General features: G+C 37.0%; 1 protein-coding gene and 1 pseudogene across 6 annotated transcripts in view; both read left to right on the top strand.

Moving 5' to 3' along the window:
- Positions 1 to 27,318, top strand: part of Usp12-46 (Ubiquitin-specific protease 12/46) — a 448,691-nt gene that overhangs the window by 161,597 nt on the left and 259,776 nt on the right. The gene's annotated exons all lie outside the window — the stretch shown is intronic.
- Positions 11,217 to 12,260, top strand: LOC137241061 (uncharacterized; annotated as a pseudogene).

Raw genomic sequence — 27,318 nt, 5'->3', positions numbered from 1 at the left:
TAAGATATGGGTATCAAATTAAAGGTATTAATGAGGGTTTTAAAAGGGAGTGGCCCTTAGTTGTATATGTGAAGGAGTTTTCGAGATATCGACCAAAATGTGGAATAGGGTGACCCAGAACATCATATGTCGGGTACCGCTAATTTATTTATATATGTAATACCACGAACAGTATTCCTGCCAAGATTCCAAGGGCTTTTGATTTCGCCCTGCAGAACTTTTTCATTTTATTCTACTTAATATGGAAGGCGTCACACCCATTTTACAAAGTTTTTTCTAAAGTTATATTTTGCGTCAATAAACAATCCAATTACAATGTTTCATCCCTTTTTTCATATTTGGTATAGAATTATGGCATTTTTTTTTTCATTTTTCCTAATTTTCGATATCGAAAAAGTGGGCGTGTTCATAGTCGGATTTCGGACATTTTTTATACCATGATAAAGTGAGTTCAGATAAGTACGTGAACTAAGTTTAGTAAAGATATATCGAGTTATATATACATATAGCTCAAGTTATTGTGTTAAGGGCCGAGCAGAAGGACATAAAAACTGGGCGTGTCTTCAAACGATTTTGCCCATTTTCACAGAAAACAGTTATTGTCATAGAATCTACGCCCCTACCAAATTTCACAAGGATTGGTTAATTTTTGTTCGACTTATGGTATTAAAAGTATTCTAGACAAATTAAATGAAAAAGGGCGGAGCCACGCCCATTTTCACAGAAAACAGTTATCGTCATAGAATATACGCCCCTACCAAATTTCACAAGGATTGGTTAATTTTTGTTCGACTTATGGCATTAAAAGTATTCTAGACAAATTAAATGAAAAAGGGCGGAGCCACGCCCATTTGAAATTTTCTTTTATTTTTGTATTTTGTTGCACCATGTCATTACTGGAGTTGAATGTTGACATAATTTACTTATATACTGTAAAGATATTAAATTTTTTGTTATAATTTGACTTAAAAAAAATTTTTTTTTTAAAGTGGGCGTGTTCGTCATCCGATTTTGCTAATTTTTATTTATCACTCATATAGGAATAGGATTAACGCTCTTACCAAATTTCATCATGATACCTTTAACGACTGCCAAATTACGGCTTGCAAAACTTACAAATTACCTTCTTTCAAAAGTGGGCGGTGTCACGCCCATTGTCCAAAATTTTACTAATTTTCTATTGTACGTCATAAGGTGAACCCACCTACCAAGTTTCGTCGCTTTTTCCGTCTTTGGTAATGAATTATCGCACTTTTTGGGTTTTTCAAAATTTTCGATATCGAAAAAGTGGGCCTGGTTATAGTCCGATTTCGTTCATTTTAAATAGCGATCTGAGATGAGTGCCCAGGAACGTACATACCAAATTTTATGAAGATTCCTCAAAATTTACTCAAGTTATCGTGTTTACGGCCGGACGGACGGACGGACATGACTAAATAAATTTCTTTTTTCGCCCAGATCATTTTGATATATCTATCTCGATTAGTTTCTGCCGTTACGGATTACCGTTATGCGAATAAAGTTAATATACTCTGTGAGCTCTACTGAGCTGAGTATAAAAATATGTAGGTAGTTTGTGTGACGATGCACAGTTTCACGTTTTTTGTGGTCGGCATGAAATAGCTATGACCATGAATCACTTATCACAACAGAAGGGGGCAGAAATGACATTTAATATTGGGTATATAATAAATATACCATCGATCTCTAGGATTTTTTCAGACAACAACATATACTATATACGTAATCATTTTGTGAAATTTGAAGCTTCTAGCTGTTAAAATGGCGTAGAAATTGCGAAAAGTTTCTTATCTGAACAATCGGTAGTGGGAGATATATGCTATATATACGACCGATCTCATCCATTTTTTCTGTCCATTATAGTTTGTGTAAATTTTTAGGTGAAAGTGCTTGCTAAAATTTTAGCCGCCTTATTGATAACAAATTCAAAGGGCTTATTAAGCTTTTAAAAATAGCGTTTTAATTAATAACTTTAATGGAAATTTTTAATTAGTTGAACAAACAAATTCATATTGACGCATATTGCTGCGAAATGAAATAAACACGGCTTTGGCAAAACATTTTGCTATACTTTTTCATAAGAAAATTTGTACTTGTTTCTTCATATATGTGTTTGCAGAGTTGAATTGCGTTATCAAGTTGATATGTGTATAATGAACGTGTTTTTAATGAATAAATACAGAAAAGAACAAAGGGTACACTTAATTTGTTTTATCTATTTTCAAACTGCTAATAGTTTCTATTGTATACTGATACAAGACCAGAGTTAGGGGCAGTGCACTAAATTTTGAACAACACTGCTCGAACTTAAGTGGGCTGACATAATCAAGATCTTTAGTTAGGATTTAATAAGGCGTTAATTTGTAAAACTAGTCTATACCCGCGGCCCAATCCGCACGACGAAAAAAAAATTATTACGATATTCCAAGATATGAGAGAATACTACCGACACCCACCCAACAAGTCGCAAACATTCGCAGTCGCGGAGATAAGCAAACGGTGTTAAACAGAAGGAAAGATTTACTGGTTTTCTTAAAAAGGTAAGGTCCAATGCTCCCCTGAAATACCTTTTTTTGAAATAATCTAGAAATAGGTCCTAAAACAACGAACAGATAGGCGATAGCTAGAAAATATTCGGTACCGGTTCTTCTGATATGATTCCCAAAACAGTATGAAGTACTTTTGAAAACCATCTTTAAACTATATGGAGATAGTCACTAAAAATTTCGACGATATTATTAGGAAAGCAATCCAGAAACGGATCCGAAACAGCCCCGAAATCGATCTCGAGCACAGTCTCTAAACGATCCTGAAATAGTCCTAGAAAATATTGAAATAGTCCTGAAAATGTTCCTCAAATAATCCCAAAACGGTCCTTTAATAGTCTCAAAGTATTTAACCCATAAACAGTCGTGAAACGATTCCGAGAACCATGCCGAAGTAATCCTGAGGTATTCTAAAAGTAGTCCCGAAAAGATTCCGTACACGGTTTCGAACTAGCCCAAATAGTTCAGATTTTAACCTGAAAAATATACCGAACAGTCTCGATATAATCTCGGGAGTCCGGAAATGGTCCCGGAATGATGCCGAAATTGTCCTGTAAGTAACCAGAAGACACAATCTTTCGACTAACATCGATATAAACCATGAACCGTGCATACATCTAATATATAAAATTCTTCTATCACGGTTTTAGAGGCTGTACTCCTCCGAAAGGGCTGAACCGATTCTCATGAAATTTTGTGAGCATATTGGGTAGGTCTGAGAATCGGCCAACGTCTACCTTTTTTTTCGCTACGTGTCTAGGGTCTTGAGATCAAAACGTGGACCCGGGTACCCCTAGAATGTGTTTGCACAATATGGATATCAAATGAGAGCTGTTGATGTATGCTATAGTACAGGATAATTTTCATACAACTGGGAGGCTATGGTCTCGAGATATAGCCCAAAACGTGGACCCGGGTACCCCTTGAATGTGTTTGCACAATATGGAGATCAAATGAAAGCTGTTGATGTATGCTATAGTACAGGATAATTTTCATACAACTGGGAGGCTAGGGTCTCAAGATATAGCCCAAAACATGGACCCGGGTACCCCTAGAATGTGTTTTTATATTATGGGTATCAATTTGAAGCTGTTGATGTGTGCTAAAATACAGAGTAAGTTTTACACCTGTGGGTGACTAGGGTCTCGAGATATAGGCCAAAACATGGACCCGGATACCCCTAGGATGTGTGTGTATTATGGATATCAAATGAAAGCTGTTGCTGAGAGCTCTAAAGTTCATTGTGATATTCGATTTAGTCGCATCAACCTGACAAAACTGATAAATATGCATGCGAAGCCGAAAAAAATACAAGAATTAATAATACCCACATACCTATTTACATACGTCCTATTCGATTTGCCTGAAATTTCGTATATAAATTTGCCTATATTAGTATTTACGATGCTTTTTTGCGGGAAGTATACCAGAGACGGACTGTGACTGGGATTAGGACTAGGACTGGGACTGAGACTGAGACTCGGAATGGGACTGGAACAAAACACATACCAGCCTCTGGGACTGGCAATAAGAGATGAAGAAGAAGGAGAAATACTTGAGAGAAGAGAAAAGAGGGAAGGAGACTGAGAAAGACATAGAATGAGACGAAGATGGAAATGAAGCGAAAAAGACGGAGGGAGGAGTGAATATAAAGATTAGAAAAGAGTGTAGAGGGGTAGGGCAGAGTTAGCCGGAAAAAGTTTTTTCATATTTGGTATAGAATTATGGCATTTTTTTTTCATTTTTCGTAATTTTCGATATCGAAAAAGTGGGCGTGGTCATAGTCGGATTTCGGCCATTTTTTAATGATAAAGTGAGTTCAGATAAGTACGTGAATTAAGTTTAGTAAAGATATATCGATTTTTGCTCAAGTTATCGTGTTAAGGGCCGATCAGAAGGACAGACGGTCGACTGTGTTTAAAAACTGGGCGTGGCTTCAAACGATTTCGCCCATTTTCACAGAAAACAGTTATCGTCATAGAATCTATGCCCCTATAAAATTTCACAAGGATTGGTTAATTTTTGTTCGACTTATGGTATTAAAAGTATTCTAGACAAATTAAATGCAAAAAGGGCGGAGGCAGGCCCATTATTAAATTTTCTTTTATTTTTGTATTTTGTTGCACCATATCATTACTGGAGTTGAATGTTGACATAATTTACTTATTGACTGTAAAGATATTAAATTTTTTGTTATAATTTGTCTTAAAAAAATTTTTTTTTTTGAAAGTGGGCATGTTCGTCATCCGATTTTGCTAATTTTTATTTATCACTCATATCAAAACCTTCAAATTACCTTCTCTAAAAAGTGGGCTGTGCCACGCCCATTGTCCAAAATTTTACTAATTTTCTATTGAACGTCATAAGGTCAACCCACATACCAAGTTTCATCGCTTTATCCGTCTTTGGTAATGAATTATCGCACTTTTTGGGTTTTTCGAAATTTTCGATATCGAAAAAGTGGGCGTGGTTATAGTCCGATTTCGTTCATTTTAAATAACGATCGGAGATGAGTCCCCAGAAACCTACATACCAAATTTCATCAAGATACCTCAAAATTACTCAAGTTATCGTGTTTACGGCCCGACAGACAGACGGACGGACGGACTTGACTAAATAAATTTCTTTTTTGCCCATATCATTTTGATATTTAGAAGTCTATATCTTTTTGAAAACCATCTTTAAACTATATGGAGATAGTCCCCAAAAATGTCGACGATATTATTAGGAAAACAATCCAGAAACGGATCCGAAACAACCCCGAAAAGCTCTCGAACACAGTCTCTAAACGATCCTGAAATAGTCCTAGAAAATATTGAAATAGTCTTGAAAATGTTCCTCAAATAATCCCAAAACGGCCCTCTAATAGTCTCAAAGAATTTAATCCATAAACAGTCGTGAAACGATTCCGAGAACAATGCCGAAGTAATCCTGAGGTATTCTAAAAGTAGTCCCGAAAAGATTCTGTACACGGTTTCGAACTGGCCCAAATAGTTCAGATTTTATCCTGAAAAATATACCGAACAGTCTCGATATAATCTCGGGAGTCCGGAAATGGTCCCGGAATGATGCCGAAATTGTCCTGTAAGTAACCAGAAGACAATCTTTTCGACTAACATCGATATAAACCATGAACCGTGCCTACATCTATATATATAAAAATCAAATTCTGTGTGTGTCCCTATGGAAACGTATTTCCCACACTTCAATCATCACCAAATTTCGGCTATAGATTCCTTCGATCAAGATGAAGGTTTTTCGTATTTTAGAATAAAAAAATTTTAAATTTAAGTATTTTTTTGGCTATACGAACGAGCAATCTTAGCTCCCAAAAATGATCATGTTAACAAAATCAATGATCGCATTCAAAACCAAATACCTGGTGAAGTGGCGAAATATAAATCGATCGACACAGTTACAGATGAAGATGAAATTGTGAATTATCCAATTGAATTTCGAAGCTCTTTAGAACCATCTGGAATGCCTGAAAATTGGCTTACCAATCATGCTTCTTCGGAATTTAGAGCCACCAAAATTGTGCAATGGGACCAGACTTTGCGTTAAGAAATTAATGGCGCATGTAATCGAAGCAACAAACATCAGCGGTAAAAGCGAAGGTGAATTGTGCTCATTCCACGGATCCCAATGATTCCTACAGTTTTGCCATTCAATTTTAAGCGCTTCTAGTTTCCTGTACGCCTTGCTTTTGCAATTACCATCAACAAAGCACAAGCACAATCGCTTACTGTTGCAGGATTAAATTTAGAGAGTCCGTGCTTTTCCCATGACCAGCTATATGTTGCTTGATCTAGACTTGGAACGCCAAAAAATTTGTTTATCTTTGCACCGAACGAAAAAACCAAAAATATTGTGTACCCACATAGAATAAGATACAATAATAAAATGTTTTAAACGAAAATTTCACAAAATATGCGTACAAAATTCAACTCAGAACAATAAACTAAATAATCAACAAACAAAACAGAAAAAATAACGCAACATTCATTCGATCTCGGGTGTTACAACATACGCCGGGTATAGCCAGTATATTATAAATGTGAAAGTTGGGATGTTCGATGTCTGGATGAACCAAAGTAATGACAACTTAGGAAAACGGTTTTAGGGGGAGAAGGGATGCAACTGTTCACTTCATGACCATAGGCTTGGACCCACGCCTTTCCCGCTTGGTCGATCATGTGCACCTCTCGCCTTTTCTCAATGTCGCCCAATCTTGTTGGGACGTCTACGGAGCAAGCTTCAAGGCATGCGCCCTTTTTAGCTAGCTCATCCGTGCGAGATGCGAGATTATTGCCAACATAAAAGTTAACACGGCTGCAGCTTAAGCTATTCTCTTCCAGTGTTTCTACTGCTTTGGTTACGGATAATACTTCCGCTTGGAAAACGCTACAGTGATCTGGCAGCTTGTAGGATCTGTATATTTCTGGATCAGCACAGCATACCTCAGACCCTACTCCCTCCACTAGTTTAGAGCCATCTGTGTACACGTGAATCGCCTCGTCCGCCATTTGGGCACCCTTTGCGGCTCTAAGAGCACCTTCAAAGCGCAGATACGGAATCAGGGAGTTGCGTGCCTTGCCTTTGGAGGTTTGGAACCACTACCTTTATCCACCGCAAGCCTAATCAAAGGTTGGAAGGGGTTTACTTCCCGCATCATCTTGAGCATAAAGCTAATAAGCTCCCTTTTCTACAGATCTCAACCTTTCAGTAGTCATCTGTTCGAAAGGATTGCTACAGAGTTCGGCTATGCCCTCACACTAACGATAACGTAGGCACCAGTGAGGGTGACCAAACCTAACCCAAAACATGCCTTGTTCTAATCTGAATTCGCCAATTTACTAATTTCTATCAGAAAAAAAAACAATTCTTTGGGGCTAGAATCTAGAAAAAAGGGCTAGAAAGAGCCAAATTTCTTCAAGAAAATCCAAAACCCGTTGCAAAAAGTATGTATTAGGGTGGGTCGATTTATTAACCGATATCGCGCCATCGATTTTTCGATAGGATTTGGGCTCAGGAACGCATACCTACCCAAAAAAATAAATAGCGAGCCCGAAATTTAATTTTTATACTCAGTTGAGCAGAGCTCACAGAGTATATTAACTTTGATTGCATAACGGTTGGTTGTACAGGTATAAAGGAATCGAGATAGATATAGACTTCCATATATCAAAATCATCAGTATCGAAAAAAAAATTCGATTTAGCCATGTCCGTCCGTCCGTCCGTCCGTCCGTCTGTCCGTTAACACGATAACTTAAGTAAATTTTGAGGTATCTTGATGAAATTTGGTACGTAGGTTCCTGGGCACTCATCTCAGATCGCTATTTAAAATGAACGATATCGGACAATAACCACGCCCACTTTTTCGATATCGAAAATTTCGAAAAATCGAAAAAGTGCGATAATTCATTACCAAATACGCATTAAGCGATGAAACTCGGTAGGTGAGTTGAGCTTATGACGCAGAATAGAAAACTAGTAAAATTTTGGACAATGGGCGTAGCACCGCCCACTTTTAAATGAAGGTAATTTAGAAGTTTTGCAAGCTGTAATTTGGCAGTCGTTGAAGATATCACGATGAAATTTGGCAGGAACGTTACTCTTATTACTTTATGTCTGCTCAATAAAAATTAGCAAAATCGGAGAACAACCACGCCCACTTTTTAAAAAATTTTTTTTTAAATTCAAATTTTAAAAGAAAAGTTAATATCTTTACAGCATATAAGTAAATTATGACAACATTCAACTCCAGTAATGATATGGTGCAACAAAATACAAAAATAAAAGAAAATTTCAAAATGGGCGTGGCTCCGCCCTTTTTCATTTAATTTGTCTAGGATGCTTGTAATGCCATAAGTCGAGCAAAAATTAACCAATCCTTGTGAAATTTGGTAGAGGCTTAGCTTCTAGGACGGTAACTGTTTTCTGTGAAAAAGGGCGAAATCGGTTAAAGCCACGCCCAGTTTTTATACACAGTCGACCGTCTGTCCTTCCGCTCGGCCGTTAACACGATAACTTGAGCAAAAATCGATATATCTTTACTAAACTCAGTTCACGTACTTATCTGAACTCACTTTGTATTGGTATAAAAAATTGCCGAAATCCGACTATGACCACGTCCACTTTTTCGATATCGAAAATTACGAAAAATGAAAAAAATGCCATAATTATATACCAAATACGAAAAAATGGATGAAACATGGTAATTGTATTGGTCTATTGACGCAAAATATAACTTTAGAAAAAAACTTGGAAAAATGGGTGTAACACCTACCATATTAAGTAGAAGAAAATGAAAAAGTTTGCAGGGCGAAATCAAAAGCCCTTGGAATCTTGGAAGGAATACTGTACGTGGTATTACATATATAAATAAACTAGTGGTACCCGTCAGATGATGTTCTGGATCACCCTGGTCCACATTTTGGTAGATATCTCGAAAACGCCTTCACATATACAACTAAGGGCCACTCCCTTTTAAAACCCTCATTAATACCTTTAATTTGATAGCCATATCGTACAAACACATTCTAGAGTCACCCCTGGTCCACCTTTATGGCGATATCTCGAAAAGGCGTCCACCTATAGAACTAAGGCCCACTACGTTTTAAATAACCATTAACGCCTTTCATTCATTTCATTCAGTCATCGGCTAAGGAAACGATAGTGACTCCTTCTGGTGGTGAAGGTAGCTTCGACAAAAGCGGGGATTGGACACCATCCTGTGGCACCCCTTGTTTAATTCTTCTGTGTTTAGATGTTATGTTCCTGAATTGCACCGATGCTTACAGACAGATAAATTGCGGTCCACCTTTTGAGACTTGGAGAAAGGGACGACCCTTCCAGGTCATGCAGTAACGTGCCGTGGTTGACCGTATTATTTGCGCGGTGGTAGTGTTATGCGGTTTTCGAAAGTCATGCTGATGATTGGCAAGACGGAAATTTGCAGTGAATTAGGGAACGGAATGGCTTCAAGCGTCTTGGCTAGGCTACTGTCGATAGGAGAGATATCGGACGATAAGAAATTAGCTGGTTTCCCAGGCTTTAATAGCGGAACCACTCTGGCCATTTACCATTTTTCGGGGATGACGAAGGTGGACAGGGACAGGTTGAAGACATGCGCTAGATAATTAAATCCTCTTTGCCTTGTTTTTAATGGCATGGCTATGCCGTCTGTGCCTACTGCTTCAGATGGCATTTAGCATGAACGATGGAATCTACAACCTCTGGCGGTGAGTGTAATTGGGGACGTGCTGTATTTATGATTGTGTGCGCGTCTGTTGGCCAGCCGTCTGGCCTTGTCAACCGCAGAATGCATTACATATTGTCGGCAGAAAGCGCTCGCACATTTTTTCGCATCCGAAAGCACTTTATCGGCAAAGGCGATGGAAATTTTGTCATTCTGCTTATTCGGGTAGGATAGGGACTTTACGGTGGACCATAGCTTACCTACACCAGCAGAGAGGTTACAATTCTTTAAGTGCTCCTCCCATTTCGCCCGCTTGTGTTCATCCACTAGCAATCTGTTGCGTTGGTTTATATCTTTTATGTGGGGGTCGTGCTGTCTTATAAGGTCACGTCCGGGGTTCTTCCGGCGGGAGTAAAACGAGCCGAAGCGGATTCAATGGCCTTGCGGAAGGCACGCACCCATTGACGGGCATCAGTCGGCAGGGTGGGCAGCAAAACGGTTGTCAATATAAGTTTTGTAATCTTCCCACTTTCATTTTTTAAAATTGGTGAAAGTGTGTTTTTCAGTAGGGATGAAATCTGCAGATCGCTCGAGCGAAAGGATGCCAATGTTACCATGTAGATGTTGATGATTTTTTTTAAACATCAAAAGTGGGGGGTCCAGCTGGACGTCCAGCTATTCCCCCCTCATAAGCACTAGGTCAAAGAAAAAATTTAAATGTGGGAGTTATGTGCTATTTATGTGCTCCAACATAAGCTACGGTCTGTCCAGAAAAACAAAGGGATGGCAAGGGGGAGCTGGGGCATATAACCCCAGGCGGCAAAATCGAAATGGGATAGGTGCAGAATTTTGTGCTATATATGGGCTCAATAGTTCCAAAAACGATTCGTTTTTTGACAACTTTTAATGTTTTTTTTAAGAAAGCACAAAAGAAATTATGTCAAAAAGCTGCAACTAATTTGGAACCTTTTTCATTTTGATTATAACTATGCGACAATATCTTTAGATAAACGCGACATTTTTACAGGCCAACCTAATAAAAACTTAATGCCTTTACATAACATAGATGCACTTTTTATGCCCTAACCGAAATAAGAATGCATTGCGACAACGTAAAACACGTGTGCAAACATCAAACCGAAAAGTACCCCAGAACAAAAATTGGAAAGCGCGTTAGCTTTTTTTTTCAGTAAATTCAATTTTGGTTGCTCTCATACTTGTATGTGCATGAGATGAGGTCAAAACCCACATGAGGTCGAAGCGCGACGTTTGATACCACTCCTAACATTCGACAGAAAAAAATCGATGGTTTTTCTAAAATAAAATTATCGATAGTGCCATCGATAGGTTTGCAGCTCAATGGATAACAAAAAAACAGCTGTTATTTCTCTTCCGTGAATGAAAACATTGAACATTTGTATCGTTTGGTCTAGTTGACATCATTGTATGTATTGTAATATTTATTATATATACGCTTCGTTTACTTCACCAACACGGAAAAAAGTGGAAGCACTGGATATAATTGAAAAAAGTATAGATTCTCTCAATGTCGTATTGTGCCCACTTTGCGAAGATTTCAATACAACCGCTGTAACTGTCACCGCTGAGGCGAATAAATCTGCAGATACTCCATCCGAAACAACTGTTTACGCCTTTCTAACAGCCAATAGTATGTTAAATGGAGTTTTTGGCAACCGAGAAAAAATCGCTAAAAATATTTCCCGCGCTCCTGAGCTGAAAAAATATTTAGATCCAAATTTGTTAGGGGAAACCCAGGAGGTGCGTTCTAAAAAGGTATACCAGATTTACATGCACAGTTTGATCAATTGGAACCCATAAAACAACTTCAACCCACACTCGGTGCTGAATATTTTCGCAGTATACCGGGTGAGTGTGCTGAAAAGCTAAAACAACATGCAGAAAATAATACAGAAATTGCACAAAAGGCGGAATTAATCGAAGAAAGTCTGGTCTTGGCTATGTACGGTGAAAAATAAAATAATTTATTGGAATCACTTGGGGCTATGAATAAACGACTTGAGGCGGTTGAAGAAAAAGTTGGAGCAAAAAAACGCGCAGAAAGCGAATTGGATATTGCAGCACCTAAAGAGTAAATAAATGCTTGCTATTCTGTTATATTTTTGTGGGTACAAATATTTTCTTGGCTGCTGTGTACTACTTGGGGTGATTGAGACTAAAAGGTTCAACAATTATTAAAAAATGCCAAAATTCAAAATATGTTTTGTATAAAAATTAGGAAGGTTGAGTTAGTAGAAGTAGAGGGTTTATTTTTTGCAGGGTTGTTACTCACACATACACACGCAAATATGTAGCTCAATTACCAAGCAGGAGATACAGCAGTTCTAGAAGGCGAAACGTCTAGACCTTGGCAGAAATATGCGGACGATGCAACAGAGAGTATAAAAGTAGCGCAAGCTGAGGAATGATTAATCAGTTATGATTTAAACACGCTATTTGTTGTGAAGTATAATTGTGAAGTACTACCACCAAAGTAATCTAAATAAATACCAGTTTGCAATACTGAATATTGGAGTGATTTATTCAACGGTTTAGCGATTCGAATTTCACACAGAGGCTTAACGAAATAATTAATTAAGTTTTCTACATTAAAGCCCTAATTGAACTCAATCTTCCATACAAAATACTAATTCTTAATTATCTCATTATTGCTTTACTGAATGCCTAATCGAGTGAAAAATCCAGTCGGCTTTGTTTGGTGCTTCGAATTTTATTGTCAATGTAACAAATGACAATCAAAAATAAATTATTTTCAATAATTTACGAAAAATGTAAAAAACACGAAAAAATTCAAAATTTAATTGTCGCTGCATTTGCTGCAAAAGATAATATGGCTTTTTCGAAAATAGGCACATATTTGGTTAGGTTCAACATCTATGGATAGTTCCGCATGCATTTTATTTTGATTGCATTTATAGTTAAGAAGAAAACGGCTGCTTTCCATTTGAACTATTTTTTGTAAAAACGAAATATTTTTTTGGGGCTGCTGACAGATGTTCGCTTAATGAAGCAAAAAGCCCTGTATGAAAAGGGAAACTTAATTATTTCATTAAACAGAATTGTTATTCTATTAAGTTTCTGTGTGAAAACGGTATAAATTCGTTACATTATGTTAAAAGTACGATGTAAGGCAAATGTTTTGTATCTGAACTAATTTATTTAAAAAGCAAAGTAAAGATATGTGTGTTTCGTTGTTTTCGCTTTTTGTAATCAATCTTTGTTCTTCCCTTTAGCTACGTTACTATTACAGAATTATGTCAACAACATGCAGATGTATGTAACTATACCATTTTTAAATATCAATGCATGTGTATTAGGGCGGGTCGATTTAAAAATCGCTCATTGCTCTGTGAAAATCGTATTCTAGGGATCAAAATAAGACCCTTTGCCGAAGGAACAATACCTCTAAAAGGAATTCTGATGTCCCCCCCTTTGGGTTGAACTTTTGGGTAGGGGCAATTTCAATTCTACCTGCTGTGTCTTGTGGTGGCTTAAAAAAACAACACAAGCAATTTTACGATCTGCAGTTGTGTCACAGTGATACCTTCATTTTTTAAAACGGTTGAATAAAAAACCCACACAACTATGTTTACGACATGCAAATGCATCACGGTGATGCCTTGGTTTTAAAAGGTGGTTGTAAAAACGCTAATTTCTAATAATTTTTTTTTTAATTTCTTTTCTATTACTGAGTTAAATTCATTTTTTCATTTACATATGTTCTGACTAAATAAATTTCTAATGAGAAAAATAAACTCCAAAAAGAAAAAACATAGGCATTTTAAAGTGGGATTTCAGAATTAGTTTTAGAGGTATGGTTCCTTCGGCAAAGTTTCTTATTTTGATCCCTAGAATATGATTTTCACAGAGCAATGGGCGATTTTTTTGCCTCCCCACAAATCGACCCGGCCTAATGTGTATATATGTGATGTATATTGCACAAACAAAATAAGTGTATATATGTAGTAACATGTATATTTACATATTTTATGATATGCTTTTACATCACGTTCGTAATGGATTCTGAAACTCTGCAGATATTCACTTATTCCAAAATGTCACTATGAAACAATAACAGCCGTTTTATCAAATTAGCTTTAAGGTTTATCTGTTCTCTAAAAACTGTTTGATGTGTAAACATTTTCGCTCACGGTTTGGGAGAAGTCTGAATGTAAGGTGTAAGGTATGAGGTGTAAGCGTAAGCGTTTGGGAGAATTCTGAATGCAAGGTCTAAAGTATAAGCGTAAGCGTTTGGGGGAATTCTAAATGTAAGATGTAAGGGGTTAAGCGTAAGGTAGTTGTTGTAGCGATAAGAACACTTCCAGAAGGTTTTGGGGAGTGTTATCGATGTTGATGGCCCTTTGCCGGATATAGATCTGGTACGTTCCGATAACAAGCACCGTTAAAGTACTAGCCCGACCATCTCGGGAACGATTTAATATGACCTTATTGAACTTTCTAAGCAATCCCGCCCCACCCCCTAGTTTTATGTGGAACTTGGGATCGCCTAAGCCTCGTCTGCTGAAAAAAAACATGATTCACCTCGTGTTGCTATGAATTGCGTTATGAACCCCTTGAATCCCGCGTAAGCGCAAACTTTGTTAGTGGTATGATATATGGGGGATACATCTAGAATATAATGGACGCGTAGTGTGTGGTATTCCGCTGTCCTCATAAGGTATGTGGATATCTGCATTGTTTTGGAAGATTTAGTTGTTTGAAAATTTTTTTTCCCAAAGTAACGAATGTGCCATTTTTGTTTTAACGAAATATTATATATGTCAAATTTTGCAAAGCCAAAACAATCAAGAGGAGCACGACGCAAATTGGAAGAGATCTCGGCCTTAGATCTCTTCGGAGGTTATCGCGCCTTACATTTATTTATTTTTTTTGACTCAGAATCCAATAGGAAATTAAACCTAGCTCTGAATAATGCTGCGAGGTTTATATACGGTAAGAAAAAGTTTGATCACATCTCCATCTACACAAAAAATATTCTTGGAAGGAGCTTGGAAATTTACCTTCAGACTAGGAACGTAATTTTTTTATTTAAAATTATTAGGTACCAGAAACCCGGCTATCTTTATGAAAAACTCAGCTTTGTAACATCTTCCCGTACTAATAATATTGTAGTACCACGATTTGTATCTATACCGGGGTCTAGATTGTTCTTTGTTAGTGCTGTGCGACTATGGAACTCATTGCCAATGTCAATTAAATGTATTAAATCAGATAGATGCTTTAAGGCGGCAGTTGCAAATCATTTTTCATAGGGATGTCTCTTACATCCCGCTCTGCCTCGTTCGTGAGGTTTCTTCTAATTTAAGTTACTTTATATTCTAATATCAGTAAACTCTGTAATTTATATGTAAAACGTACAAAAAAAGACTCAGCGTCTTAATATGCTAAGGGAGTAAACAAACAAATAAATATGAAATATGAAAACAAATGTGCATTTTTTGAAAAAAAAAAAATTAAAAAATCATTTTTCAATTAACATTATTACAAAAGTAAACCATCCAAGAGTGGTTGAAAAATACATAATCTATATTTAACAATGTCTTACGCGTTTTTCTCAAAACATCAAATATGCGCATACGTGACTTTGGCATTTGACCGACGATATGTAATACTCATATATTGTTACAAAAAGCTAGGTACATTCCCAAACATCAGAGTGCCGATATATTGATGTTTAAACGTTTTTGTTTTTGTATTCAATAATCGAATGTACCTTAATTAAAATTTTTTCTTGTCACACTTATGCTGCTACAATCAATTAAGAATTCAATAAACGTACTGACCTATAAAAATAAGCAAAACCAAAGATCCACATGTTTCTGAAATTTTTAGTGTTGATCTCTAATTCACAGCACACCACTGTATAACTTTAGCGTTTATTATTGTATGTATCATCGAAATATTTATAATTTGTACTCGAATAAACTTTAAAAATTTTGATCATAGCACTTCGTGGCTGAAAAACTAATAAATAATTTTTTTATTTTGCAGGTAAGCGTGTTAAACATCTCATACTACGCTAACGGTCATGGGTTAGTTATTAGGTACTTAATTTAAAAAATATGCATACGTACATTAGACTTCAAAATTTTAAAAGAAAATAAATTCTCCTTTTGGGGAAGCTTACCCTAGGAATGACGCAAAATCCCAAAATTTCAAAATATAAAATTGCAACATTAACCAGAGATTAGATGTTCCGCTAGGGTTGGCGTTGAAATTCTGTTCGCATAGTTCTTAGCAAAATCTGCTTTTTCAAAATTCTACTATTCCAAATTCTGAATAACAAAATTTCACTAATTTGAAAAAGTTCTAAATTTTAACCATTTTTGTTGTGAATAAAAATAAATCGTAGAACCCTATATCTTTAGCCCAAGCTTTTAAATTTTTTTCGTAGAGCTCATATATTCAGTATTTAGCAGTACTTTCTGCAAACTTGCGAAAAAATGCTCATGGCCTCAACTTTCAGAAAAATTAAATATTGGTAATTTTATGCAAACATAAAAATGAAAAATTTAGTAACATCTCATGCCATAGAAATAAAAGATTTTCCAATGCTACCTTCAACAATTTCATGTATAGGGAAAATTCTAATATTTGACCCTCCATCCAACAAGGTAACTATTTTAGTTACCCAAGTAAATATAGTTTTAGGTTTCCCGCTTTAAAAATTGTCTCGCTTACAGATAGAGCCAGACCTTCGTAATTTTATAAAAGCTGAAATTCAGCCAGCTCATACATATTTCAAACTAAAGTAGGATTGTTGGTATGAGTCATAGTAGATTTGGCAGATATCGTACAAAGAATGTGCAAATAAAAATATACCTTTTGTAATTTTATAAAAGCTGATTTTCATATATTATCTTCGTAACCATATCAGAAGTCAACAAACAAAATTTCATGTTTATTTTCTTCAAGAACTTGTATTCGAGTTTCATTACAAAATTGCTTGAATACTCTTTCAAGTTAAGAAGTATTAAAATTGTCTGGCAATGAGGCTAGTGAATTCTACTACCATAATATAGGAATATAGGAAATCTGCAGCCGTGGTGTGGTGGTAGCGTGCCCCGCCTACCACATCGAGGATCGTGGGTTCAACTGACGGGCAAAGTAACATTCAAAATTTAGAAAAGTGTTTTCAATTAGAAAAAATTTTCTAATTAGGATCGTCCCTCGGAAGTGATTTGGCAAACAGTCTGAGTGTATTTCTGTTATGAAAGACTTCTCAGTGAAAACATGTAGGTCCTGTTCCGCCAATTTTTAGGGAAAATTAAAAGGAACACTACGCAAATTGGAAGAGAAGCTCGACCTACATCTCGAAGGTAAATCACGCCGAGTATTTATTTTTTTGCAGCCTTTATAATATAGGTTCTCCCTACGATGGATTCGAAATTTGATAGGCCAGGAGTTATGTGCTATTTATGATATAATTTGTTCCCATTTGTGCTCAAAATTTAAGTACTTTCTTTTAATCTGAAAAGGGGGGTCCACTACTTAGCACATAATAAGCACAAAATTCTGCACATATCCCGTTTCGATTATGACGTCGGGAACCCCCCACTTTTGAAGTTTAAAAAAAATTTAAAATTGTTAAAAACAAATTCTTTTTGGAACTATTGAGCACATAAAAAGCAAACAATTTTGCACATATCCCGTTCCGAAACTGTCATCTGGGGATATATCCCCCGCTCCCCTCTTGCCGCCTCCTTTGTTTTTCCGGGCGAACGTAGCTCATCTTGGAGCACATAATTCCCACGTTTAAATTTTTTTGTTTGGCCTAGTGCTAGTCTAGCTGGACCTCACACTTTTGAAGTTAAAAAAAAACATAAAAACTTGTCAAAAAAACAAATTTCTTTGGAACTATTAGGATACCCATCTAGCGGCAGTTGTTAAATAACTGTCTACAGTGGTTAAATAACTACCCACGTGTATCTAGCGGAGATACAAACCTCTGTTGTATGGCTGTGTATAACATATAGCTGAATCATTTGCGATGAATAGTGGATACACACCATTTTTAGAGGTGAAACATAGAATTAGTGTTGAGGTGAAACATAGACACATATTTCAGTTACATCTGAGTATAATGCGTATTGAAATTTAGAAGTACTAATTTTATGCGCAGCATTTTCAGAGGTGCATTTAAAGTTGTATTTAGAAGTTCCATATAAAGTTTAAGCGTAAACGTCTATACATTTAAAAACAACATTTTGCACAGTTAAAATTAATTACTGCGTCCATTAAATCGTCCATTACATATAATCGGAGTTAATAGCAATAGCTGTTTTCATATTTCTTGCATCGGATTTGTGCTCACTATTCCGGACGCCTAATAATCTCTTCGTTGTCCCAAAATAAATTCTCCTTTGCTTGTTGATGCCGCTCGGAGTCGGCGCAGCGAAGTTCCTCCCATTCGCCCACCACCTAAATCCCCGAGTTTGAAAGTGATTTCTGTTTATGAAATTAATATATGCAAGTCATTCGGAAGCAGGTCTAAAATGGAATATAAAGGCCTTGTCAAGCTGGTATGACAATCTCCAGAGGTGTCCAAGTAGTGCCCTGAAATTTCTGTACTTGCGTAAATTTTTTCACCAAACTAAGTATTAGGCTCCAACTTGAGTTCAAAATGTTTATTGGGTACAAACTGGGACATTCTCGCTTGTTGGTTTGCTTACCACTGATACGCTTTATGCAAAGAAAGTTATTCGACCATCTTTGCTTCATGTTATTTAATCTAATTCCAGTACTTCATCCCAACAATCATCGAAAAAATTTCTCTCCAGCCTTCGAGAAATATTTAAAGCTCAAGTTGATATCCAAAAACATTCCCTAATTATTTAACAAGTTTCGAGTTCTCACGCTGATATTCTCTCCAACTGTTAGGGCTGATTATATTCAACAATCAACAACCGTAGCCAAGCATTGGCTACTTGATTACTTTGAACGCGGCAACCACAAATATAAATGATAACAAAGAGGAGCGAAAAATTTAGAAAAAAAAAATTAATTATGTTTAAAAAACAACAAAAAAGATAATTTTTGCGTTAATTATCTGTTATTTACTTCTATTTTAGTTTATATTGGCAAAATAGAAAGGACGGCACTCCCTGTCGCTGCCTATAAGTGAATAAGGTTTAATCTGGCAATTTGACAGATGTCGCTTTGTAGCCGCCCTCGTTAATGTAGTCAGGCCTATTCATTTAATCAGGCCTTAGAGAAATTTTGAGAAATGATAGTTCTCAAATTTATATCCATCACATTGATCTTCAGCTGATATCCAACATTGCATAATGAGTTTAGGTGAATTTGAAAAGAAAAATATTCTCAAAGGCGACACCACCAAAGCCAACATCTGCTAATTATGCGGAAATAAACAAGTGGTTGGTATCATTAATAAAGCGACATAAATTAAAAATAATTAATACATGCTTTTTTTATTTTCTTGAAAGTACTGCAGTATTGGAATCTTACATTTGGGTCCAATTAGAGAATCCCACTTGAGTACAAGTTGGGAATTGTCTTTTTTGCTATATAATAAAAATGCTCTTTTGTTGAGAACACTATGACCCTCTAGTTGAGCTACTGTTAAGAAAAAAAGCTTGAGATTTGAGAAATATGTTAGTTATCCACTTGAGCTCTTATTTTAATTGGGATACACGTCTTTGTAAACGTGGAGCCTTGGCGAGTACTGAAATTTACACAAAGGCAAAAGTATTGCACAATTTGGGAAAAAATTAAACAACGTGACATCAGCACCTAAACCTAAAACATGTGATTACTTCATAAAACAGAAAACGCAAAAATTCTAAAACGAAAAATAAAAATAAAATCTCCAAAATGTGAATAATCTCATCAACGCAAACATTACGGGATTATGAATTTGGCGGAAAACCAAAAATTAATTGGTTGGCTATCGTATCGTTATGGCTAAAGCGTTATTTTATGGCTTCAATAACCGATAACATTAACTTCCATAAGGTTGGTTAGATGAGCTATATTTTACACCGATTTTGCCAGGGCCTTAAAGTAGTTATTCCGCAATTTTCTTTTTTACCCTTATCGCGAAGTTAACGCGGAAAAGTGTTTGCCTTCACTTCTTTTGTTCGGGTGAACTTTTTCCGCCTATCGGTAATTTCGCGCGAACAAAAGTTCACTTCGAAACAGCTGATGCTCTATTGTGAATTAGCAGTGAACAAATAATTTACTTAAAATTGTGTAAATTTTGTAAAAAAGTATATATTTCCTTAAAATACAACAAAAAAAGAAATAAAAAATTTATAAAATAATGTTTAGTATTGCAATTAGGTTGGTATTGATTGAGGGCGAGGAGAATATAAATGTGATTCGGAACAATAAAGGGACGGTTCTAACCCTTTGGAGCTAATTGATTCACTGTAAGCTAAAAACTACTATTGTCAGCACTTTTGAATAACAAGTTAATTTTTATTCAATTAGCTTTCGCCAATATTACAGGCTAAACAAGCCGGAATTCTAATATTGGCTAGATATTCTTACAAACTCCTTGCCACCATTGAAGCAAAAATTTGGAGTTCCACCAATTGTTAAGTTGAGTACATGTATTCGTTTTTTCGCATAGGGAAAAGGCGTTGGAAAGGACGAAATGGGTATTAGTCAATCTTGTTCCAGTGAGGTGTTCAACATTTTGGAACCGTCGCATTGTCCACAATGGATAACTTGGCCGACTGATACGTTGTCATAAAAAATAGAATTTACTTTTTTCCACTCAGCTTCCGATTGTGCATTATATATTGATGTATTTCTAATAATAAAAGTACATATAATCATAAGAGTATCAAATTTCAAAACAAAAAATTACTTAACATTTTCTTTTCCTCTCGGTCGCCTGTAAAATATAAGTGAAAAAATTTGGGCTTCCCCGCTGTTCATTTCGACCGAACAAAGAGTTGCCGATAAGGTGAAATCTTTTTCGAACACGAAAAATTTTTCGCAATCCTCTGCGATAGGGTGAACAAAAACTGTGAATATATCGGGTGAAAACAAAACTCGCGATAAGGGTGTTTATCTCATAATCTATTCATACACGAGAGAACTTTGCAGTTGTGATCAAAGTTTGGTCTCACAACTTAAGGCATTTACATGCGTCACACTTTCATAATCAACAAGTAAGGAAGGCTAAGTTCGGGTGTAACCGAACATTACATACTCAGCTGATCGCTTTGGAGACAAAATAAGGGAAAATCACCATGTAGGAAAATGAACCTAGGGTAACTCTAGAATGCGTTTGTGCGATATGGGTATCAAATGAAAGGTGTTAATGAGTATTTTAAAAGGGAGTGGTCCTTAGTTCTATAGGTGGACGCCTTTTCGAGATATCGTCATAAAGGTGGACCAGGGGTGACTCTAGAATGTGTTTGTACGATATGGGTATCAAATTAAAGGTATTAGTGAGGGTTTTTAAAGGGATTGGCCCTTAGTTGTATAATGTGAAGGCGTTTTCGAAATATCGACCAAAATGTGGACCAGGGTGACCCAGATCATCATCTGCCGGGTACCACTAATTTATTTATATATAATACCACAAACAGTATTCCTTCCATGATTCCAAGAGCTTTTGATTTCGCCCTGCAGAACTCTTTCATTTTCTTCTAATTAATATGGTAAGTGTCACACCCATTTTACAAAGTTTTTTCTAAAGTTATATTTTGCGTCAAAATACCAATCCAATCACCATGTTTCATCCCTTTTTTTGTATTTTGTATATAATTATGGAATTTTTTTAATTTTTCGAAATTTTCGATATCGAAAAAGTGGGCGTGGTTATAGTCGGATATCGCCCATTTTTAATACCAAGATAAAGTGAGTTCAAATAAGTGTGTGAACTAAGTTTAGTAAAGATTATCGATTTTTGCTCAAGTTATAGTGTTAACGGCCAAGCGGAAAGACAGACGGCCGATTGTGTATAAAAACTGGGCGTGGCTTCAACCGATTTCGCCCATTTTCACAGAAAACAGTTATCGTCATAGAAGCTATGCCCTTACCAAATTTTACAAGGATTGTCGAATTTCTGTTCGACTTATGTCATTAAAAGTTTTCTAGACAAATTAAATGAGAAAGGGCGAAGCCACGCCCATTTTGAAGTTTTCTTTTATTTTAGTATTTTGTTGCACCATATCATTGCTGGAGTTGTATGATGACATAATTTGCTTATATACTGTAAAGATATTAATTTTTTTCTTAAAATTAGACTTTTCAAATTTTTTCTTTCAAAAGTGGGTGTGTTCGTCATCCGATTTTGCTAATTTTTATTTAGCACACATATAGTAATAGGAGTAACGTTCCTGCCAAATTTCATCATGATATCTGACGACTGCCAAATTACAGCTTGCAAAACTTTTAAATTACCTTCTTTTAAAAGTGGGCGGTGCCACGCCCATTGTCCAAAATTTTACTAATTTTATATTTTGCGTCATAAGGTCTACCCGCCTACCAAGTTTCATCGCTTTAGCCGTCTATGGTAATGAATTATCGCACTTTTTCGGTTTTTCGAAATTTTCGATATCGAAAAAGTGGGCGTGGTTGTAGTCCGATTTCGTTCATTTTAAATAGCGATCTGAGATGAGTGCCCAGGAACTTACATACTAAATTTCATTAAGATACTCAAGTTATCGTGTTTACGGACAGACGGCCGGACGGACGGACATGGCCAAATTAATTTCTTTTTTTGCCCAGATCATTTTTATTACGGATTACCGTTATGCGAACAATATTAATATACTCTGTGAGCTCAGCATCCTTGATCGAAAATGATTTCATCTAGTGGCTTTTCTTGATATTGAATGAGCCTTCAAATATATAAGCCCATACGCCGTCAATAACGGCTTGACGGATCTGGGCGTAACCAGGTCCCTCGTGGGACTAATCGATCAACTGCTCAGGGGAAGGAAAATACTTTCATCCACGGGGAAGGCCGATAGAATACGCTATGTCACAAGAGGCACGCCTCAGGCCGTGGATCTTTCCCCGCACTTATGGAACCTAACGGTGAACTCGTTATTACGAGACACACGCTGGGGTGGCGGCAAGGTTGTGGCATATGCAGATGGATCTACACATCGATTATCCGACCCATACTGCTGTACGGGGTAGTTGTATGGTGGACAGCCTTGGACAAGGCGGCAAACCGAAACTTACTAGAAAAAGTGCACAGATCTAGTATGATCTGCATAAGTGGTGCTCTGAGAAAAACGCCAAGCGCTGCTCTTGAAATCATTCTTGACATCCTACCTCTGGATCTAGCAGGATACCGCGCAGCTGCAATGTCAGCACTGCGGGTAAGCGAATCGTCCAGTTGGAGCACTAAGCCTACAGGTCACGGCAGCATACTGTGTAAATACGACTTCCTTCCTCGAACAGACCGGTGTGCGAATACAACAGTTGCGAACAGCAACTTTATAGTAAAAATTTCCAGCAGGGAAGATTGGGTGGAGCAGGGCAGGTTCCTGGATACCACAGGCAGAATTTCCATATTCACCGACGGTTCTAAGCTGGACGGTAGCGTTGGAGGGGGCGTGGAATGGTGATATTTTTTCTTATATCATGTGCAAATAAATTGTTATGATTACGAGTTAATAAATATTTTTGATTGTATGTAATGAAAGTGTGACGCATATAAATTAATTAAGTTGGGAGACCAAACTTTGATCACAACTGTAAAGTTCCTTCGTGTGTGAACAGATCATGAGATAATAAGAAAATTGCGGATCATGATTCAATCACAAGAGGTTTAGGTTAGGTTAGGTAGTAGTGGCTGCCCCATGGGCACACATAGGCCAGTATCAGTTGGCCCGTTGTGGTACCACAGAAAGACACCATTAGCCCTCCTCTTCGAACCATTTCGAGGACCTGATAAAAGCTACCAAGTCCCTAATATCATGCTCCCAGACCTGGCGGAGATTGCTCAAGAAGGGAGCCCCCAGACAGCGTTGTCTGGGGCCACTTTACGCCGGGCAGTTGCAGATGAGGTGCATCACCGTTTTCTCTTCCTCGTCTTCTCTACAACTTCTGCAGCATCGTCGAAAGGGCGCTCCTAGCCTTTCCGCATACCGTCCGACGAGGCAGTGCCCAGTCAGAACTCCTACAAGTGAGCAGATTTTGTCCCTGCTTACGGTGTATACGTGACGGGATCTCTTAGTATCCCATTTGGGCCAGGATTGCTTTGATGTTCTACACCCCGGGGCTAGTAGCCATCTTTCGTTGGCATGACTGTAGGTATACTCTTTTAGCAATAGCTTGCAAGTGGCAAAAGGCATACCTAGGCGTTCTTTGTCAGGAAGAATCTGTCCGGTCGTACCCTGCCTAGCAAGTTCGTCTGCAGCGCAGTTACCCTCTATGTCCCTGTGTCCCGGGACCCATGTGAGGTGTACACGGTTCTGTTGGGCCATCTCCTGAAGAGATCGGCGACAGTTTAGTGTCAATTCGGAGTTGAATTAATAGGAACCAAGGGATTTTATTGCCGCTTGGCTAGCGCTGAAAATAAAGATTTCCTTGCTGGTATTTTGTGTACCTATTTGAGTCGTGGCTTCCATGATAGCTGCTACTTCTGCTTGGAAGACGGTGCAATGATCAGGTAGTCTGAAAGAAAGTTGGAGGCCTTGGGGAGTGTATAGATGTTGATGGTCCTTTGCCGGATGCAGATCCGTTACCATCCGGTAACAAGCACCATAAAGGTAATAGCCCGACCATTTCGGGAACGATTTGGTGTGACCACATGTAACCTTCTAGGCCATACCCCTCACACCCCCTATATACATCAGGAGTTCGGGGTCGCCAGAGCCTCGGGTGTTAATGAAACAGGATTCACCACGGGTAGGTGAGGTTGAAAATTGGTTTGGAGAAGCTATATATTGCACTGGCAACCCCTTGAATCAATTTGTTATTTTAGTCGCCTCTAACGACAGGCATATCTACCGCGGGTATATTCTAAGCCCCGTAACCCGCTGAGGTTAAAGTCGATACGTTTAGTTTTTGTTATAAAGTTTATTTTTTAATATTTATTAACATGAAATTATATTATATGAGGCTTTAATACACTGCACACATTGCGATTCGATTAAACTCTACTTAAAGTATATTTTATATTTTTCTGTATACCTACAATAGCTGGTGGAGTAAGTGTATTTGTTGTCTCTTTACATTCTACTTTTAACTCTATTCTTCTTTCTCGCAATGCAATAAGAAATGCGTCATAGGTTGAGAGATAAATATAAATACATTTAAGATCGCGGGTTCGAATCGAGCTCAAGGCCTAACAATAATTTTTTATCATTATTATTGCTATGATAAATTTTTTCTTAATGTTGCCCTTCTCTTCTGTTTATTGCACGTATATCGGTTACACCAGCTAGAGCGACGAGGTTCTCCTGCGAGAACCCTACTACGTAATGCGCAGCTGTAACCACCAATTTCATATTAACTAAAGAACCAACGCAAATATACTGCTTATCAAAAAATATTGATACCGAATGTGGGATGTCCTCATTCCTATTTTCACGACATTTTGAAGGCGTAATTGTGCATTCGTATAGCCGAAATGGCAGATAAGTACGACAAAGAGTATCGCGAAATTAATTCGAAAATTCATTTTATTTAGTTTTAGACCTTTTGAACCACTTTTTAAGTATAAAGTACACCGAGATTAATTTTGTGGTCGCTATTTATACATAATTGAGTATGTGAATAAAAAAAGCAAAACTACGTCCAAATTTAAGCTAAAGCCATAAAAAGAAAATCTTGTTTTTTATTTTGCACTCGGTTCATTGGCTTTTGTTAATTATACTCAGCTGAGCAGAGCTCACAGAGTATATTAATTTTGTTCGCATAACGGTACCCCGTAACGGCATAAACTAATCGAGATAGGTATAGACTTCTATATATCAATATGATCTGGGCGAAAAAAGAAATTCATTTAGCCATGTCCGTCCGTCTGTCTGTCCGTAAACACGATAACTTGAGTTAAGTTTGAGGTATCTTAATGAAATTTGGTATGTATGTAAGTTGCTGGGCACACATCTCAGATCGCTATTTAAAATTAACGAAATCAGACTATAACCACGACCACTTTTTCGATATCGAAAATTTCGAAAAACCGAAAAAGTGCGATAATTCATTACCACAGATGGATAAAGCGCTGAAACTTGGTAGGTGGGTTGACCTTATGACGCAGAATATAAAATTAGTAAAATTTTGCACAATGGGCGTGGCACCGCCCACTTTTAAAAGAAGGTAATTTAAATGTTTTGCAAGCTGTAATTTGGCAGCCTTTGAAGATATCTTGATGAAATTTGGCAGGAACGTTACTCCTATTACTATATGTGTGCTAAATAAAAATTAGCAAAATCGGTTGACGAACAAGCCCACTTAAAAAAATAAAAATTTTAAAGTCAAATTTTAACAAAATATTTAAAATCTTACAGTATATTAGTAAATTATGTCAACATTCAACTCCAGTAATGATATGTTGCAACAAAATACAAAAATAAAAGAATATTTCAAAATGGGCGTGGCTCAGCCCTTTTCATTTAATTTGTCTAGAATACTTTTAATGCCATAAGTCGAAAAATTTACCAATCCTCGTGAAATTTGGTAAGGGTATAGCTTCTATGACGATAACTGTTTTTTGTGAAAATGGGCGAAATCGGTTGAAGCCACGCCCAGTTTTTATACACAGTCGACCGTCTGTCCTTCCGCTCGGCTGTTAACACGATAACTTGAGCAAAAATCGATATATCTTTACTAAACTTGGTTCTCGTACTTATCTGAACTCACTTTATCTTGGTATTAAAATTGGGCGAAATCCGACTATGACCTCGGCCACTTTTTGGCTATCGAAAATTTCAAAAATGAAAAAATGCCATAATTCTATACCAAATACGAAAAAAGGGATGAAACATGGTAATTGGATTGGTTTATTGACGCAAAATCTAACTTTAGAAAAAACTTTGTAAAATGGGTGAGACACCTTCCATATTAAGTAGAAGAAAATGAAAAATTTACGCAGGGCCAAATAAAAAGCCCTTGAAATCTTGGCAGGAATACTGTTCGTGGTATTACATATATAAATAAATTAGCGGTACCCGACATGATGTTCTGGGTCACCCTGCTCCACATGTTGGTCGATATCTCGAAAGCGCCTTCACATATACAACTAAGCGCCACTCTCTTTTAAACCCCTCGTTAATACCTTTAATTTGATACCCATATCGTACAAACACATTCTAGAGTCACCCCTGGTTCACCTTTATGGCGATATCTCGAAAAGGCGTCCGCCTATAGAACTAAGGCCATCTCCCTTTTAAAATACTAGATTTCATACAAACACATTCCAGGGTTACACTAGGTTCATTTTCCTACATGGTGATTTTCCCTTATTTTGTCTCTAAAGCGCTCAGCTGAGTATGTAATGTTCGGTTACACCTGAACTTAGCCTTTCTTACTTATTTTTTTTTTGTGA

The sequence above is a fragment of the Eurosta solidaginis genome, chromosome 1, assembly GCF_040869045.1.
Source record: "Eurosta solidaginis isolate ZX-2024a chromosome 1, ASM4086904v1, whole genome shotgun sequence".
In the NCBI taxonomy this organism is placed as follows: Eukaryota; Metazoa; Arthropoda; class Insecta; order Diptera; family Tephritidae; genus Eurosta; species Eurosta solidaginis.
The sequence above is the reverse complement of the archived record's forward strand: the minus strand, read 5'-3'. Positions and strand labels throughout refer to the sequence as shown.